Source organism: Lutra lutra, chromosome 12 (assembly GCF_902655055.1).
Source record: "Lutra lutra chromosome 12, mLutLut1.2, whole genome shotgun sequence".
Lineage (NCBI taxonomy): Eukaryota > Metazoa > Chordata > Mammalia > Carnivora > Mustelidae > Lutra > Lutra lutra.
Window position 1 is genome coordinate 20553820 of NC_062289.1, and position 16799 is coordinate 20570618.

The following is a 16799-nucleotide window of genomic DNA, read 5'->3' on the forward strand; positions in this document are numbered from 1 at the left end:
TCCCTCTCTCTCTGCCTGCCTCTCTGCCTACTTGTGATCTCTGTCTGTCAAATAAATAAATAAAATCTTTAAAAAAAAATAGAACCTTTCTTAAAAAGCAAACAAACAAACAAAAAACACAGTTCCTAAAAAATAAGACAAATAAAAATGTTTCTACTGGTTATAAAATAGTATGATGCAAACATGGCATCTTTCTTTAAATAGATAGTCAACATTTATGAATTTGAATTGTTTCTTTTCTCTTGAAATAATTCTCTGTTCTCAAGCTGCCAAGACTCTCCCTGCATGTGGATATTTACTATATTGATTTTAAGAATCAACATTACTACTTTAGAACAAAGGCACCAGACTTCAAGACTTTATTCACAAAAATCACCCGAATTCAACACTTTCCAGGAACTGAGAGGAAACTAACTTCTGGTTTCCTTGGCCTCATGCATGGGTTTATTTTGAATGTCAAAGTGTCCTTTGAGAGAATGACAAACTGTAAGAAGTGAGAACCACGCAGACCACACTTGATTAGAAACGCTGCTGGGAATGAGAAAGAAACATTCGTGATTCAAGGGCATTCCATCTTTGCAACAACTCAGTTATCATCACACACTCGTTTTACAGAGAAAACCACAGCACAGAATTCAAAGACTTCCTCCCAGTTTGTTCCGGAAACAGATGCACACCAGGCCTTCTCCAAGTGTGCAGAGGAGACCGAGTCTGGGCCTTGAGGCAACTTTCCCCATCCGAGGACAGCACACACCCATCCTTACTCTCCACTTTTCCTCTCGCCCTCACATTTCTCTAGAGATGCCCTTATCCCCATATAGCAGAGATTAGATCAAGATATCAAGGATAATAAAGGTCATTTGGTGCAGCCTCCCAGCACAGGCCATCTCTTCAACAAAGAATTCTCGGAGTGGAACATTCCTTGGTCTTCTTTGGTTGTATTCAGTCCCTGCCATGACTTCCTGAGTGGTCTTTTCAACCCCTCTTGACCCCCTGCCTTCCACTTAAACCCTCTGTCAGCTCACTGAAGGCACCACACTCTTTCCCAGGTGGAGATCTCAGCAGGTTCTTCGGCTCCATCTGGATTGTTCTGTTCTGACTGCCCACTTGAGTGGCACCCAAATATCCTTCAGTCTCCACTGAAACACAAGTTTCCTCAGACAGGTCTTCTTGACCAAACCCAGCATTATTCTTGCCCATTTAAAGAAGTTACTCATGGTCACAATAACTTCTCAACTTCCTCTGACTTAAATTTTCTTTTGGTGTTATCAATTCCTTCCCATTTTGGAACACTATTTTCTTTTTTGTAGAAATTAGAAGGAAACACAATAGAAACTGAGTAATTCTACTTTCACTCACATCCATTAACTTCCTTATTCACTGCTTCACTTTAAACAATGCTAGAAGAATCTTTGGTTCTCCTGAGCATTCTTCCCAGGCTTCAGCCCACTCTGGGTTTTACTCCTCTTCATTCTCTCTCGACAGCTCACAACACATTTGTCAGGATTTCTAATTATGTGCCCCTTTGTTCATCTGTTCTATAAGCCAGTATTTTTTTTTAAGATTTTATTTATTTATTTGATAGAGAGAAATCACAAGCAGGCAGAGAGGCAGGCAGAGAGAGAGGAGGAAGCAGGCTCCCTGCTGAGCAGAAAGCCCGATGCGGGGCTTGAACCCAGGACTTGGGATCATGACCTGAGCCGAAGGCAGCGGCTTAACCCACTGAGCCACCCAGGCGCCCCTAAGCCAGTATTTTTAAATGGCTTTTACTAGAGCCTCTATGTAGCCTCATGAATTTCTCTAGTGGTCTCTCTTTGGGGGTTTTGCGAAATGCTCTTTCCAGCATTTGTTAAAGTTAGTTTATGTGAATTCCTTATTTTTAAGAACTCTGTCTTCTGTCAAGGTTGCCAGTGATTCCAAGTTGCCACAGGCAATTATCACCTCCTGGTCCTCATCTCACTCTGCATCTTTGCAATGTCTGACTCAAGTGACCATTGCCTGTTTTTGGAAACACTTATTGGCTTGGGTTCTGTGACAACACTCTTTTATGTGTGTATGGGGGTGGGGGTTTACTGACTCTTCTGCAAGATCCCTCGATGTTAGAATAAGCCAGAGTGTGGTCCTTTGGTGATATCCTCAAGACCAAGGGTCTAATATCTCCCACAGAATCTCTATTTCCAAATTTCTATGAGCAGCTATGACTTCTTCCAAGTGCTCCAAGTTCTATATCCAAAGCCCAATTGGACATTTCCACATGGATATCTAAGAGTATCTCAAAAGGCTGAAAATGAATTCTGCATTTCCCTTCCAATTTTGTTTTTTCTCTTGGCTTCATCCACCTTAGGAAAGAGCTCCACCACCTGTCTTATAACTCCGTACAAAACCTGATGATCATTTTGATTCTCCCTTTTCTTCAACCCACCCGTGATCTGATTTGTCAGTAAGTTCTGTTGGCTCTGTCTTCAAAGAGGTCCTTAATCTCTTTCTTTCTCTCCAGGACAACTATTCCCAATCTATGCTACTGTCATCTGCTGGCATAACCCCCTACCTAGTCTCCTGGTAACTTCTCTGCTCACCCTACACCACCTTCTCTTCGAGGAGGTCAGGGGGATCTTTCAGAAAGATGGCCTTCTCTGAGGCTTTGCTTCCAAATCATACAGCATCCTCCTAACCCTCCCAGGTCACTCTCCTTATTTCACATTACATTTTTTTAAATAGCCCTGAAACTTGTATGATTGCTAATCTGTATATTGATTTAAGTGTCTATCTCTAAGTTTGAATGTAATTTCCATGATATTAACCTCTATTATCCACTGGCTTAGAAAAATACCAAGGCTCAGAGTATGATTAGTCTCTTGAATGAATTTTCAATGGACAGTATCTAAATCATAGTGTCTTCTCACTTCATTCAGAAAAAAAAAATCAAAAGTCAACATGTTTTTCAGGACTTTCAAAGCCCTCTGTGACCTGGCCCCATTATCACCCCACCCCCATTTTTTGCTACCCCAGCCCCCCTCCAGGTGTTGCAGCCTGCTTTGTTTCCTGGAAGATGCCAGGCAAAGCCCTGCTTGTTATCCTTTCTGTCTGGAAAACTCTTCCTACTCAAAATCGCACTGCTCACTCTCTGACTTCCTTCAGACCAATATTCAAATATCATCTTCACACGAAGGCTTTCCTGGGGCGCCTGATCTAAAATTTCAACACCTGCTGGGCCATGCCTCCACTGCTTTATATTTTCTCCCAGCATTTATCTCTCATGAAGTATAGATTCAGCTTCTGTGTATCTTGTTTATTCTCTATCTCACCAGTAAAAGGCAAACTCTATGGGGCCGGGATGTTCGTCTGTTGTCTGTTTTGTCCAGTGCTGTTCACACAGAGCCCAGAAGAGTGCTTGGCAGTAATAAATACTTGTTAAATTAGTGAACAAGAAACTTAAATTATTTTTCTTGATACATGGAAGTTGTTCACGTAAAAAGATTTTAGATGGTTTTTTGTGATTATGTGTTAAACAGAGTTTTAGTATCATTACTGGTCATCTAGAAAAGTTTCCTTCATTCAAGGAGGACCTACGAAAGAAGGTTAGTATTTGGAGAACATGAATAATGATTGTGTGAAACAAATTAAGTAAAACTCTCAACTCCATGTATGGGGTGTATAATAAGCTTTTATTATGCTTAGTGATGTTGCTACGTTCTACTACTATATCATAAACTTCAGCTCAAGTACACCTAATAATGAGTAAAAAATCATTCTCCTTTAGACACCAACTCTAGAAAGTGACATACTCTCCAATGGGAAACACCTGGTTTGTCCTGTCTATTTTTACGTAATTGTTTTCCTGCATATCGACATTACAATTACTTGCTTAAGAGCTGAACTATTGGTTAAGCTACCTTGATGAATCAACTCAAGAAACTAGATTAATTGCGAGGTGAGCTTTATGTGAATAGTCTATGTTTCATGCTCTGCTGATCTGAAAGACTGAAAACCCAACTTGAAACTTCTCAGAGTGAGGGTGGGAAAAGAGCAGATTTCTGCTCTGAACAACCTGGGGTTTTGGCTGACTTCCACTTTTCCAGAAAAAAAAAACAAACACAAACACAAACAAACAAACAAACAAAAAAACAGTTAACTAAATGAAAAGCAACTCAGAAACCAGTCGATAATTTTAGAATAAGCTGGTGTCTCAAGGAGCTGAGAGGACGGATGTATGAGGTTACCTTCGTTATCAGGTCAAATATTCCTGTTCCAGAAATGGCCCGTGAGAGCTGCCATTGCTCACATTTGACAGATTCCCTTTATTACTTCTTGGCAACTATGAGAACAGGCTCATCCAGTTTCATCTGAAATGTTTGTTTTCCTTTCGAAAGCAATGATGGTAACAACTTAGGAAAGGCCCATAATCCTTAAGCAGAAAAGCCTCACTAATATAAAACTGTCAAGATGACCCTTTTTTGGTCACCCATAAGAATCCCCTCTTGCCTTCAAGAAAGGCCGATCCCATCTGGGTAGAGGATCATGCTAAGAAACTATGAAAAATAACTCTTTAGGGGGAATGGCATAAGGCGAGTATGGTTCTCATTTAATACTACAATGTGGACTTTATAATAACTTGAAAATTCAACAAACTTAAATGCCTAACTCTGTAATGCCAAAGTCCATCTTTTCTGTTAACTTCTCAAATTTAGAACTATACAACCATGCATATAAATATGTATATTTATTAATAACATCACTGAATATGCTTGACTGTAACTAAATATTAAGAATAGTACACATTTCAAAAAATAGAAACATATCAAAATTCATGGATACTGTTATGTTAAGTAATAAATTTGTTGTTGATAACTCTGGAACCACATTTATTAATTTGGACTTAATTTGGTAATGTACCATTTAATCAACCGGAACCTTATATCCTTAATTTTAGATTTTGAAATAAAAAGCCAGTAAGCATGATAGAGGGGAGGTGACTTTAACCAAACATGGCTCTTCCCTCGTAAGACAGCCTGCAGCTTTTGCCAGTCACCTGCCTCAGTATTTTTCGAATAATTAAATTATGTTGTATTGGGTGGGAAGCTCTTGGAAGCTAAGGTACCGTGGCCACGTGAACAAGCACCCATGCAAACACCCTAGCAGCTGCCATGCGAGGATCAGGGTTTGGAAATAACTGAGCAAAAATACCGGAAGACAGAAATTACTTTTGATTTCTCTGTGGCCACCACACCTGAGGAAGCGGGAAAAAAAAAAAAAAAAACGTCCTGTCATTTAGCTGGCTCAGATCACTCAAATACTTGCCCTCTCTAAACACATCATCACCATCATCATCATCATCATCATCAATTATTTTAGCTGTTTGGGGATACAGACGGAAGGAAGCTGGCATTGCTGTGACTTGTTTTGGGGCGGGGGGGGGGGGGGGGCGGTGGTGTTTGTTTAATCCTAACCAGCTGTTTGCTACGGAAATACCCAGACAGGTTTCCCGGGGCTCCGGGGCCGACCCCACCGCGGTGCCCCGGGAGCGCTGCGGCCGCGCGCGCTCGCGCCCCGCACCGGCCCCCGCAGGGCACCCGCTCCGCTGGGCTCGGCTCGCCCCCCTCCCGGCCCGCCGCTCCCAGTCCACGTCTCACTTCCTTCTCGCAGGCCCGCGGCTGAGAGCACCCGGAGCGGGCGGGAACGCATTCCCGCCTGGCAGCCCGGCTGCCCCAACTCACCAGCCGGCGAAGTTTCCTCTGCGGGAGCGCCGGGGGTCGGTTTCAGAGGTCTCCGTCCGCTCTCCCAAAGCCCGGACTGCGGGGCGCCCACGCCTGCGACCGCACGGGATCTGCTCGACAGGGCGCCACTCGTGGGGACAGCTCCTTGTTTCCCCACCGGCCGCTCGGGATCGGTCCCCAGCCCCTGCCCGTCGGGACTGCCAGGGGCAGGACTTGGAGAACCACCCCCGGGTGGGCCGCCGAGCCGCCGGGATCTGGAAGGTCTGTGTGAGAAGAAGGCGTGTCTCCCCGTCCTAACCCTAACGCGGACGTGCCGAGCTCACCTCGGGCAGTCTTGCTGGTGACTCAAAGGCGCTGGGCTCCTGTAAATCCTCCCCACTGCGGGGCTGGAAGCCCGAGCAGCCGGCTCATTGTTATTCCTCTATTTTCCCGTGTCGCTTTTGCAACCTCTTATTCAAAGAGCCCGGGGCACTGTGCGAGCTGCTTTCAAGGCACTGCATTCTCTCCTCCCAGGGGATGTCTCCTGAACGGCGGGGAGAGCAAGGAACTGCCCTGGGAAATAAGAGGGGACCTAACGAAATTAGTGCTTTGGAAGTTGGGACCTGGTCATTTGAATGCGTTAAGCAGTATACACCATCCCAATTTTTTTGGCCTCCTAATGTCACTTCAGAGAGCGGTAGGGTAGTAAGTAAAGCTCATGTCTATGAGAGCAAAGAAAATCTAGAGCGTCCACATGCACTGAACAAATAATTATAAAGTATCTACTACGTGGCAGACCCTGCTCTAGGCACGCTGGCTCCTTCTGTCCGCAACACAGATCCTGGCTGGCTCTCTTGAGGGAACAGTTCAGACTGACTCCGGCATCCCAAGTTTATGGGCTGATGGTTGCATATGTATAATAACAATGGAATTATTCCTCGGAGAAGAACATTTAAATGTTCCAAACCATTGTTGGGAAACGATGAGATGCTATTTAAATTTTAATTGTTTGACCCAGTTCTGGCAGGGGGCTTTCGGGACCATCTGGGAGGCACTGCTGTTTCCAGCTGGGAGCATCTCCCTGAGAATGCTGTGGGTGGAGAAGATGAAGGAAGAGCCCCAAACCAAAACCCAATGTCACACCTGGTAGTGAAAGAGTGAAGAAGAGGACAATGGAAGAAAGCATTGGGTCCCACAAGACTCTATTCTATTAGAAAATATGGACGTTCTGTTTCTTTTGCCTCAAGGTTCTTGTCTTGAAAACTGGGATGATAAAATGCCTAGATAGGGTTATTGTGAGCAAAAGAGTTCACATCACCAAAGTGCATAGAATGGTGCCTAGCACTGTAAATTCTATATACGCACGTGTTGTCCATACATGTTATTTTGGTAGCTCTGATCTACTTCATTATCCTAAAGTAAGGTCCAATTAATAAAAATTATTCTGAAGTACTAGGAGAAAGTATAGGAGGTTTGAATTGTAGATTTTCAAAATATACTGGGAATCTGTATTAATGGCAAATCTGTTTTGTATCCATTAGCAACATCTGAGTATATAATAAGCGTGTGTGTCCCTGGGCCTAGAGAAAGATAAAAGAAAGAGCATAACTCTGAATTTATTCTACCATAGGCAGCACATTAATTTCAAATGATTCTCAAAAAATATTTAAAAAATGATTTTCTATGCTCATCAGTGATAATCTGTATTCTTCCCCCCCGTGTATGTGTTTACATTAATCCAAATAGCTATTATTCAAGCCCTGCCCGTAGATCATCTCATTTGATGTTCATCACACTGCTTTGAAAAAGGCAAGGAATCTATTATTTTTACTGTCCCCACTTTAAGGAAGAAGAGTTGGAGACTGAGAAAGTCTCAACAACGTGCCCAGAATCACGAGGATCATAAAGGTAGAACTCAGGTTTGCTGACCCCAAAGGCAGGGCTCAGGGTGGTCACTACACTCTGCTGCTTCCCTTTTTCTAGAAAAATACCTGGAATAAGAAAGTCTAACGCAGACATTTCTCATCTGCTCCCAGATAAGAGGGCCAGCTCCCTCATAGGGCCCACTTCCACGTGGACGGCCCTCCTGGTGTCACCTGCCACGGAAGTCCCGTCTTTGGGTTCTGAGGCTCAGAGGCATTAACATTACACAGTGATGCTACTCAGCTGCTGGAAAGTGGTGGAAGTTTTCCTTCCCTGGGGGAAGAGGTGTCCCAAGGAGAATGGTGGCAGAACAGGAGAGAAGTGATTCTGGGCCACCTCAGGAAGGCCACATTGACCAAAGGTAGAGCAGAATAAAAGACCCTACAAAACCAATGAAAACAGGGGGCAGTACCATGCGTCATAGTCAAAATAAATGCCTTCCTGTACCCTGAGTTTCTGCAGCACAGATTAAAGAGACATAATTTGTCAATGGGTTTATCAACCAATAAACAGAGCACTGAAATAAACAGATACATGTATGTACATAGGAGACTTCATCGTCCCCCTTCCCAAACCCTCTAACATGAGAAGAAGAGGATTTTTAAATGTTATTAAATAATAGAAACAGATAGAAAGAAGAAGAGACCTCAAAAGACAAAATAAACAGCAAGAGATGGTTGGAAGAGTGTAAATCAGATGGAGGCTTGTAACTGACTTGGAAGAGAAGAGTTTACACTCTGCATGCCTGTAGGAGGAGTTATGGATAAGAAGCAAGATGATTCTCTGTGCTTTAGCCTGGGAGGCTTGGACCTAGGAGGCAGAAATACCACCATAGAAGGAGGCCAGGTGGTAGGGTGAACACAGGGGCTTGGCTAGACTTCTGTCTACAGAATGCTTGGACCCAAAACTTCCTTCCCCACTGCCGTGCAATCAACCAACCATAAGTTCCTCCATCTGCTCATCCCAGCCTCCAGGAGTGTGGAAGTTTATTTTCTGGAGAAAGTAAACTAGAGTAATTTGTGGTTTAACACATGAACACATATTTTTATTCTGCTCCTATAGAAAAAGAATTAAAAAGAAATTTATATGCAAGACAGGAAAAAAACTCTCAAAGTTGAAAATTTACTCAAAATTTTAAAAATTTGACAGATGGGTTGTTAAGATTCTGATAAAAAAATCTTCAGGGAAATAGAACAAAAAGTTAGGAAAATTTAAAAAAGTTAGAAAAAGGGGGAAATTTTCTGACTAAAGAGAATTCCAGAAAGTTCCAGAAAAGAGTTCTTTCTACCCAGAAAGGGTTGAAAAAGTAATTAAATGAGTAGTGCAAAAATGATTCCAGAAATTACGACCATGAATCTTTGGGATCAAAATTTCCACTAAATGTCCAACAGAAGAATTTTTAAAACCAATTGATTAAATAAACCAAGATATATCATTCTGAAAATTATAAGCCCAAATAAAAAGAATATGAAATATCTTCCAGAAACATAAAGTAGATCACATAAAAGGAAAAGAATAAAAACTGCATTAGGTTTCTCAAGAGCAGTAACAGACCCAGAAGATTCTTTAAATGCCTTCACATTTAAAAATGAGATTATTTTGAACCTAGAATTCTGTACCCCGATACGATGTCAGTAAAGTGTGATTGAAGATATTTTCAGATCTGCCAGGATAGAAAAATGGACTTCTTGTACTGTTTTTAAAGAAGGATCTCGAAAACAAGCTTATAAATCAAGAAAGAGAAAGAGATTGGACCCAAGAAATTCAGGTCCAACATAGGAGACATAAAAATGAATTCTCCAGAACAATTGTGAAGCAGGCCTGGGAAGAAAGCAGAAGGATGAATTAGAGTAGGAAAAGACTCCAGGGGAAGGAAGGAAGGGAGGGAGGGAGGGGAAGGGAAGGGAAGGAAGGAAGAAAGGAAGGAAGGAAGGAAGGAAGAGAAGGAAGGAAGGAAGGAAGGAAGGAAGGAAGGAAGGAAGGAAGGAAGGAAGGAAGGAAGGAAGATGTGGGGAGGGAGGGAGAAAGAAAGGGAGGGAGCTGAGTAACATTTGCTAATATTGAGAACATTGCACATATTTTCAATAACTTAAAAGTAAATTCTCCTCAGGGAGTTGAGGGAAATTGGAAGGGGAGGTGAACCATGAGAGACTATGGACTCTGAAAAACGATCTGAGAATTTTGAAGGGGTGGGGGGTGGGAGGTTGGGGGCACCAGGTGGTGGGTATTGTAGAGGGCACAGATTGCATGGAGCACTGGGTGTGGTGCAAAAATAATGAATACTGTTATGCTGAAAAAATAAAAAAAAAATTAAAAAAAAAAAAAAAGTAAATTCTCCTCTTCCTATCTTCACTTCTTTTTACTAGGTTTAAGTAAATCCAAATATTTACTCATGGTAAGAGATTCTGGCATTAACTATGAGTTTAACAGAAATACAGAAAACCATAAAGATTATCAAGCATTCACAAATGATCAGGTATAGCAATTCCTCAGAAGCCCTCAATGAGAAAGGCTGTTCTCCACTTTCTAATAGCACCTAAGGTTTGCTGCATAATGTAATTCAACAGAACAGCACTCTGACCAATGATAAACTTATATGAAATTCTTTCGCCTATTCAAGGTTTCATTATAAAGCTACTATATTTGACCAATACTAAAAATCTTAAAACTCCATTATATTGCCATTTCCATTATGTATTACCTTAGCAACGAGTTATCTTTACGAAGCCATTTATTCAACTGGAAAAAAAAAAAAAGATGGTACATTGTGGTTTTCACCTGTTATAGATTTAATTCAATAATTTGATTTCTCACTATATCAAAACCACATTTTATTTCTCAGTGCTGGACAGCACTAAAGTGAAAGCAGCTTTCATAGTCCCTGACTTCCCTTTAAATGAAAACATTATGGAATTTTCAGCAGTGAACATTATCTGGTTCCTACTTTGAACCCCATCTCCAAGGAAATGAGAAAATCTAAGGTAAAAGTCCTGTTCAAGGCAAAAAGTTTCCAATCCTAAATATTTCACTCCAATAACCTGTGTTCCATCATTGAGTAGTAAATGATCAGTGACAAACTAATGATGGTAACAGTACCTTCACTGACATCATTATTAAAATGATGGGGAGGGGGAGGGAGTGAGGGGGATGAAGGAAAAAATTAGAATTATTTGATGTACATATGCATTTGAAAAATTGATAAATGTGTGTGTGCTGAGACTGGAAATGCTCATCTGAGACCATGTGCTCTTTCTCCTGAGCACCCCCACCAGATTTCATTTCTTAACCTTCTGCAGGTAGAGAAACATGTAATTGAGTTCTAACCCCTGGCATGTGGGTAACCGTGATATCCACTATTTGCAGGCCTTTCCCATAAAGTAACTTAGGAGATCCTCTATGCTTTCCCTTTTCCTTGGTATCCAGACACAATACTCAGTAAAGAGTTCTGAGGCTTTAGAAGACATGAGAGCCCCAAGATAGTAGAAGAACTGTGTAGCTCTGAATGATTGTGTGGCATAGTAGGCCTCACTGGCACACATTGGACCATGACATGACCAAGAAATCAACGTACACCATATAAAGCCACTGAGACTTGGAGGCTCATTTGTTACAGCAGTTAGACTGTTGTGATTGTTACTGAAAGATCATTTGGGGACATTTGTGAATAACTTACAGTAGATACAGTTTACTAAACACATTTGAAAAAGGATATGACTAACTCCAGTGGGGAGAAAAGGCTATGAGAGAAAAGAAACGTGATAATATACAACTCTGTTCAGATGTGGATATAATCAGAAAAATGGGAATGCTGACAAGAGAGGAACTGTAAACTATGATGTGAGCAATAATAAACAATTATTAACAATTAAATCTTTCTTGGTTTCCTTTGACTGCCTTTTAACCAATTATCAGGTAATTTCCCAAGCATCCAAACTAACATTGATTGATGTCATTTCAGGAAAACATGCATTTCCTCCCAAAATATATGTAGAGGGTGGAGATAAGGAAAGACGATCTATGTACATATATAAGACAACTAAATCTTCAACCATTATAACAGCCCGTCAGTAAACAATGTGTAAAATTGCTAAGTAAAGAAATAGCAGAATAAGAAAACCATTCGGAAATATGTAAGTACAATGAAAAAGGTGACTAAAATGTTTTACTGTGGGGATTGAGACTGGGTGCTTAGGGGGAGATCTATGCTGGTTTATAAGGAGTTACCACCGTTTTTTAAGAAAACTATGTGTGAATACTGTTATGCTGAAAAAATAAAAAAAAAAATTTAAAAAAAAAAAGTTAAAAAAAATTATGTGATGCAGTGGCTAGCAACATAATTTAAAAAACCTATAAGATATATCATCTCAATCAAAATAAAATTAATATTGAAGTAGTCTTAAAATAAACAGAAGGAAACAAAACATTTTAATAAAGGCAACATTACAAATTACTAAAGTATGTGTATATATTTTTGCATAAAAACTTTTAGCAGTGGAGAAAGTAAATTTAGGGTACAGCCTGACAGAGTTGAGAGGGTCTCACAGTCATTAAGTTAGGTGTGCCTGATACTCTGCTAGGCCTGGGGGAATAAAGTGAAGAATACGAAAGAAAAATATAAGGTACTCTAAGAGAAAATGAGGATTTTAAAGCTGTAAACAACAAATAGCTTTGGTTTTTTCTCTCTTGCCGTTGGTAACATGAGCCACTGATTAAACTTTCTGGGCAAGATACTGACTTTCATTCCTTCTCAGTACCCTTAAAAATTGGCATCGTGTCTATGCACTTGAACCTCACACTGATAGATCAGAAGTTACCTAACTCACCTTTCTGTTGAAGGGTGAGTTAGGTAACTTATGAAGGGTGGCAGAGTAGGCTTTGCCAAGGAGTCATGCACGGGTTTGCCTCCTCCCTCTGCTGGTTTTCAGTTCATATAAAGTCTGTCTAATCACAAATAAAAATCAACCCCTCCCCAGTTTGAGGAAATCCCACGGCATGACTAACAGTCACAAGACTGGACACCCAGGTCATGCTAGTTTTGCTAACTACTTTTAAAGATGCAAGTTCAAGAAGTACATGTGCTTAAGTGAATTTCTACTAGCAAATAAGTCTACAGACATAACACATGAAGACCTATATTAGGCATCAAAGTGGACTTGTTCACATAATTATCGGTAGCACATTTACTCTCCATGGTGTTCTTTTTTTTTTTTTTTTAAGGATTTTATTTAGTTATTTATTTGACAGAGAGAAATCACAAGTAGGCAGAGAGGCAGGCAGAGACAGAGGAGGAAGCAGGCTCCCCGCTGAGCAGAAAGCCTGAACCCAGGACCCGGGATCATGACCTGAGCCGAAGGCAGCAGCCCAACCCACTGAGCCACCCAGGCGCCCCTCTCCATGGTGTTCTTAACCTTCCACTTCTAACTTCATTTGGTCTCAGTTTCTTAGGATGTGGGGGACCTTACATAGAAATTACTGTAACTCAGTCTAGTTCTTTCTTTCTATGTTAAAGGACTCTTGAATGAGAAAGGACCAAATGGTTTCATGAGTAATGCTTTCATATAGCCTTTAAGCATGCCTTGACGTGCAAAGAAGCCACAATAGAGTGGGTAAGCCATATTTCTGTATATAAATAGTATCAGGTCCCTTTATTAACAAAAAAATGCTGTAAGTATAATTATGAACAGAGCTATGATTACAAAATTATTTAATTCATGTATCAAATTGATTAAGGACAAACAAATCCATTTTAATAAAACAAATAGGAAAGAATGTAACAACACATATATACACATAAATATAGTCATATATCAATATATATAATTATATGTATAAACATAAGTATAGTCTTATACATGCACATGTATAGACACATATTTGCTTAATGTTAGCTTTATAATGAGCTACAAAATAAAAGGCTTTATGTGCCTACCATGTAAGTATAAGCAAATATACGATGATTTCTTCATTTTCCCCAAACATGTGATCAAAAAACAGTGTTTTTCTTCACAACCTTTGCTATTTTTTATCTGCAAACAGTTCAAATAATGATGTCATATACTCAGGAATAATTGAATCTTTCTTAATTTTTTTTGCCAGCCTTTTAACCAATTATCAGGTAATTTTTCCAAGCGTCCAGACTAAAATTAATCAACGTAATTTCAGGCAAAAATATTCTTCCCCCAAAATACTCTTTTGATCAAATTACTTTCATGAATGTTCCATTATAAGAGATTTATAATGACACCAGTGTAAGATAAACATCTCTTTTTTAACGTATAATTTGGGAAATGATGTTGCCTTATACTTGATCAATTATGATATTAAAAAGATAATTTGCAAAAATAACAACTAGCACATGAAGATTTGGTCACAGCAAAGAATCCCATGTTAAGTGATTACTTTTTAAAACTGTATTTTCAAGAAATAGTATGATTGTCTTAATAGATAACTTTATTTTATAACAAAAGGAAATATGATCTATTTTTATCATCATTATGGTAAAACTTTCTAGGACCATAATAAATTTTTATTATATTTCTAATATATATTTAAATGTTCTATTTCCAAACTGATTGGAACATTCTCAGTACCATAGCCATCAAACTACCTCCCAAAATATGCATTGCCACCATAACCACTAAGTTCCTGTTCTGTGAAATTTTTAGCTACAGATTTCATTACTACTGCAGACTGAGAGAATGGAAGAAAGTCCCTGCATACTTCATATAAAATGTAGGCTTTTGTTAGAACTACTCAGCCTATCTTAAATAAACTAGACACTATTTATTTTTATAGTCACATTTTTGGTGACAGTCTTGAGAGAGAAGTCGTTTTAAAGGAACTGATAAAAACACACATGACCAGAATGAAGATACAAAGTTAATAAGAACTTCCCATTTGCTTGAATTTCTCCACCTATAAAATGTGGTAAATATTAGTCATCTTCTGGGTATAAGGCATTCAATCTAATGCATGTCTTGGTGGGAGTCCCCTATAAAAGCCAAACGGGTCAGATGCTCCTGAGGGGGGCAATACACAGGGTCTAGATGCAGTAGTTTTGAGTGACTCCAAGGGTAGAGTTCCAATCACATAACAGAAGGCGATTAGGCTTATAGCTCTGGTCCTAAACCAGCTTGCCCTAGAGTGGGGGGTAACACAGTATCAAACCTGGGAAAAGCAATTTTACAACTGAAAGAAATATGGAACTTGCTAAATTATATAATATTATATATATATAATATTATATATATAAATTATATTTATATATAAATATAAATTATATAAGCAAGAGAGAGGGGAAGAGATGAATGGGAATGGATTCCAAGGAAGAAAGAACACAATTTTAGAACAGGATGAATTGATTAATATGGGTGTCCAAGATAAAATGCAACTCTAGGGGCGCCTGGGTGGCTCAGTGGGTTAAAGCCTCTGCCTTCGGCTCAGGTCGTGATCCAGGGTCCTGGGATCGAGCCCCGCATCGGGCTCTCTGCTTGTCAGGGAGCCTGCTTCCCCTCCTCTCTCTCTGCCTGCCTCTCTACCTACTTGTGATCTCTGTCTGTCAAATAAATAAAAATAAATTTTAAAAAAATGCAATTCTATTGAGAGTGCTGATCATTGTTTTCTCAGTTTGATAAAATTCAAACCTAGAGTTAGTCCTGTCTTAATTCAAAGAAGCGCCTAAAAAAAAAGAAGAAGAAGAAGAAGAAGCACCTTGCTCTCTAGGAAGGATACTGCAACATTACAGATACATCGAGAATGTTTTCTTTCTACATTTTCATGAAAGATCGTGCAATTATTTTGCAAGATAACTGGCACTGGGGAACAAGAAACTTTCCAGAATAGAACGCTGACTCTGAAGTGTCACTAATGACTGAATAACAGGAAAGTCACTGCAATTCAAAGATTAGAGTCAGAACTTATGGCTTGATCCAATCTACTTTACAGGAGGTTCAACAAGAGTCTCAAATCCATCCCGTTTGCCACTTTTTCCTTAACCTATAGGTTAAGGGTCAGTGTGATCAAAAGGTTAATTTCTGAGTCTCTGATATTGAACTTATGCCAAACAAACCTAGAAAACATATCCAAAGGGGGGGGGCACCTGGGTGGCTCCATGGGTTAAAGCCTCTGCTTTCAGCTCGGGTCATGATCCCAGGGTCCTGGGATTGAGCCCCACGTCGGTTTCTCTGCTCAGCAGGGAGCCTGCTTTCCCCTCTCTCTCTCTCTGCCTGCCTCTCTGCCTACTTGTGATCTCTGTCTGTCAAATAAAAAAATAAAATCTTTTAAAAAAATTAAAAAAATATCAAAAGGGACAAGTATTCCTGGAACTCATTGCAGATATTAGTGTCACTTTGCCATTAAGATCTTGAATGATGTAAAGAAAGTAATTCCTATCACATTTCCACCTGCTTTTCTACATTGACCTGGGTAGAAAGAGAATGGGTCTTCAAGAATGACAATGAATATCTAAAAGCCTAATCAGATGATGATGTCAACTCCAGTAATGCAACTATCCGAATGGATATAGATCCTAACATCCTTGGCAAATGTGGCAGGTGGCTCTAAGTCATATATACACTGAATTTTACCTGCATTTGATTCAGATTTTAGACAAAAACAGGTCTGCTTCTTATACTCCATGGCCAGGGGATTCATGAGACAAGATTTATCTGTAGTAGGATAGGATGTTCTATAGAGACTTTTGCATTTCAAAGTTGCAGGATCATTTTGGAAGCTTCTATGTATAAAATTATGGAAGTAGGGATTTTCCCAAGTTCTGGATAGAGTAAAATAAGCAAGAATTCTAAATCAAAGGCTTAGGTTTGACTTCGAGTTCTCCCAAAAGCTATTTGTAATGACTTCATCTTTGATCTTACATGTTAAATCCACAGGGGTTTAAAATAATTTGCTTATAAAAATTTCACACGTCTTATAAAAATTTCACGGGTCTGACATCACCATAGGTGTCCCAAGAATGAATGTTTGCTGAATGAGTCAATAAATAAAGGAATGTCTTCACTACTTTGACAGCCTGAGCAAGGAAGTTTCAAGGAAATGGACAGGAGTCTTTTGTCTTTTGTGCTTCATATTTTAGCAAACCTTTTTTGTTTCATAATTAAAATATTGGAAGTTGGAAAAAATATTTGTGACAACGATTCAAAGCAGGAAATATTGCACTCTTGAAGT

The 16799-nt window shown here is 39.8% G+C and overlaps 1 protein-coding gene across 6 annotated transcripts in view; it reads right to left on the minus strand.

Annotated features, from left to right (window-relative positions):
* RAB27B (RAB27B, member RAS oncogene family) overlaps positions 1-16799 on the minus strand; it is a 155659-nt gene that overhangs the window by 57335 nt on the left and 81525 nt on the right. Inside the window, exon 1 of one of the 6 annotated variants that reach the window (XM_047697927.1) lies at positions 5715-6006. The exons of 4 other annotated variants lie outside the window; for them this stretch is intronic. The gene's annotated coding sequence lies outside the window, so the exon portion shown is untranslated. Of the gene's footprint in view, positions 1-5714; positions 6007-16799 lie in introns of those variants that run through there. One more of the 6 variants, XM_047697923.1, reaches the window with a different exon arrangement.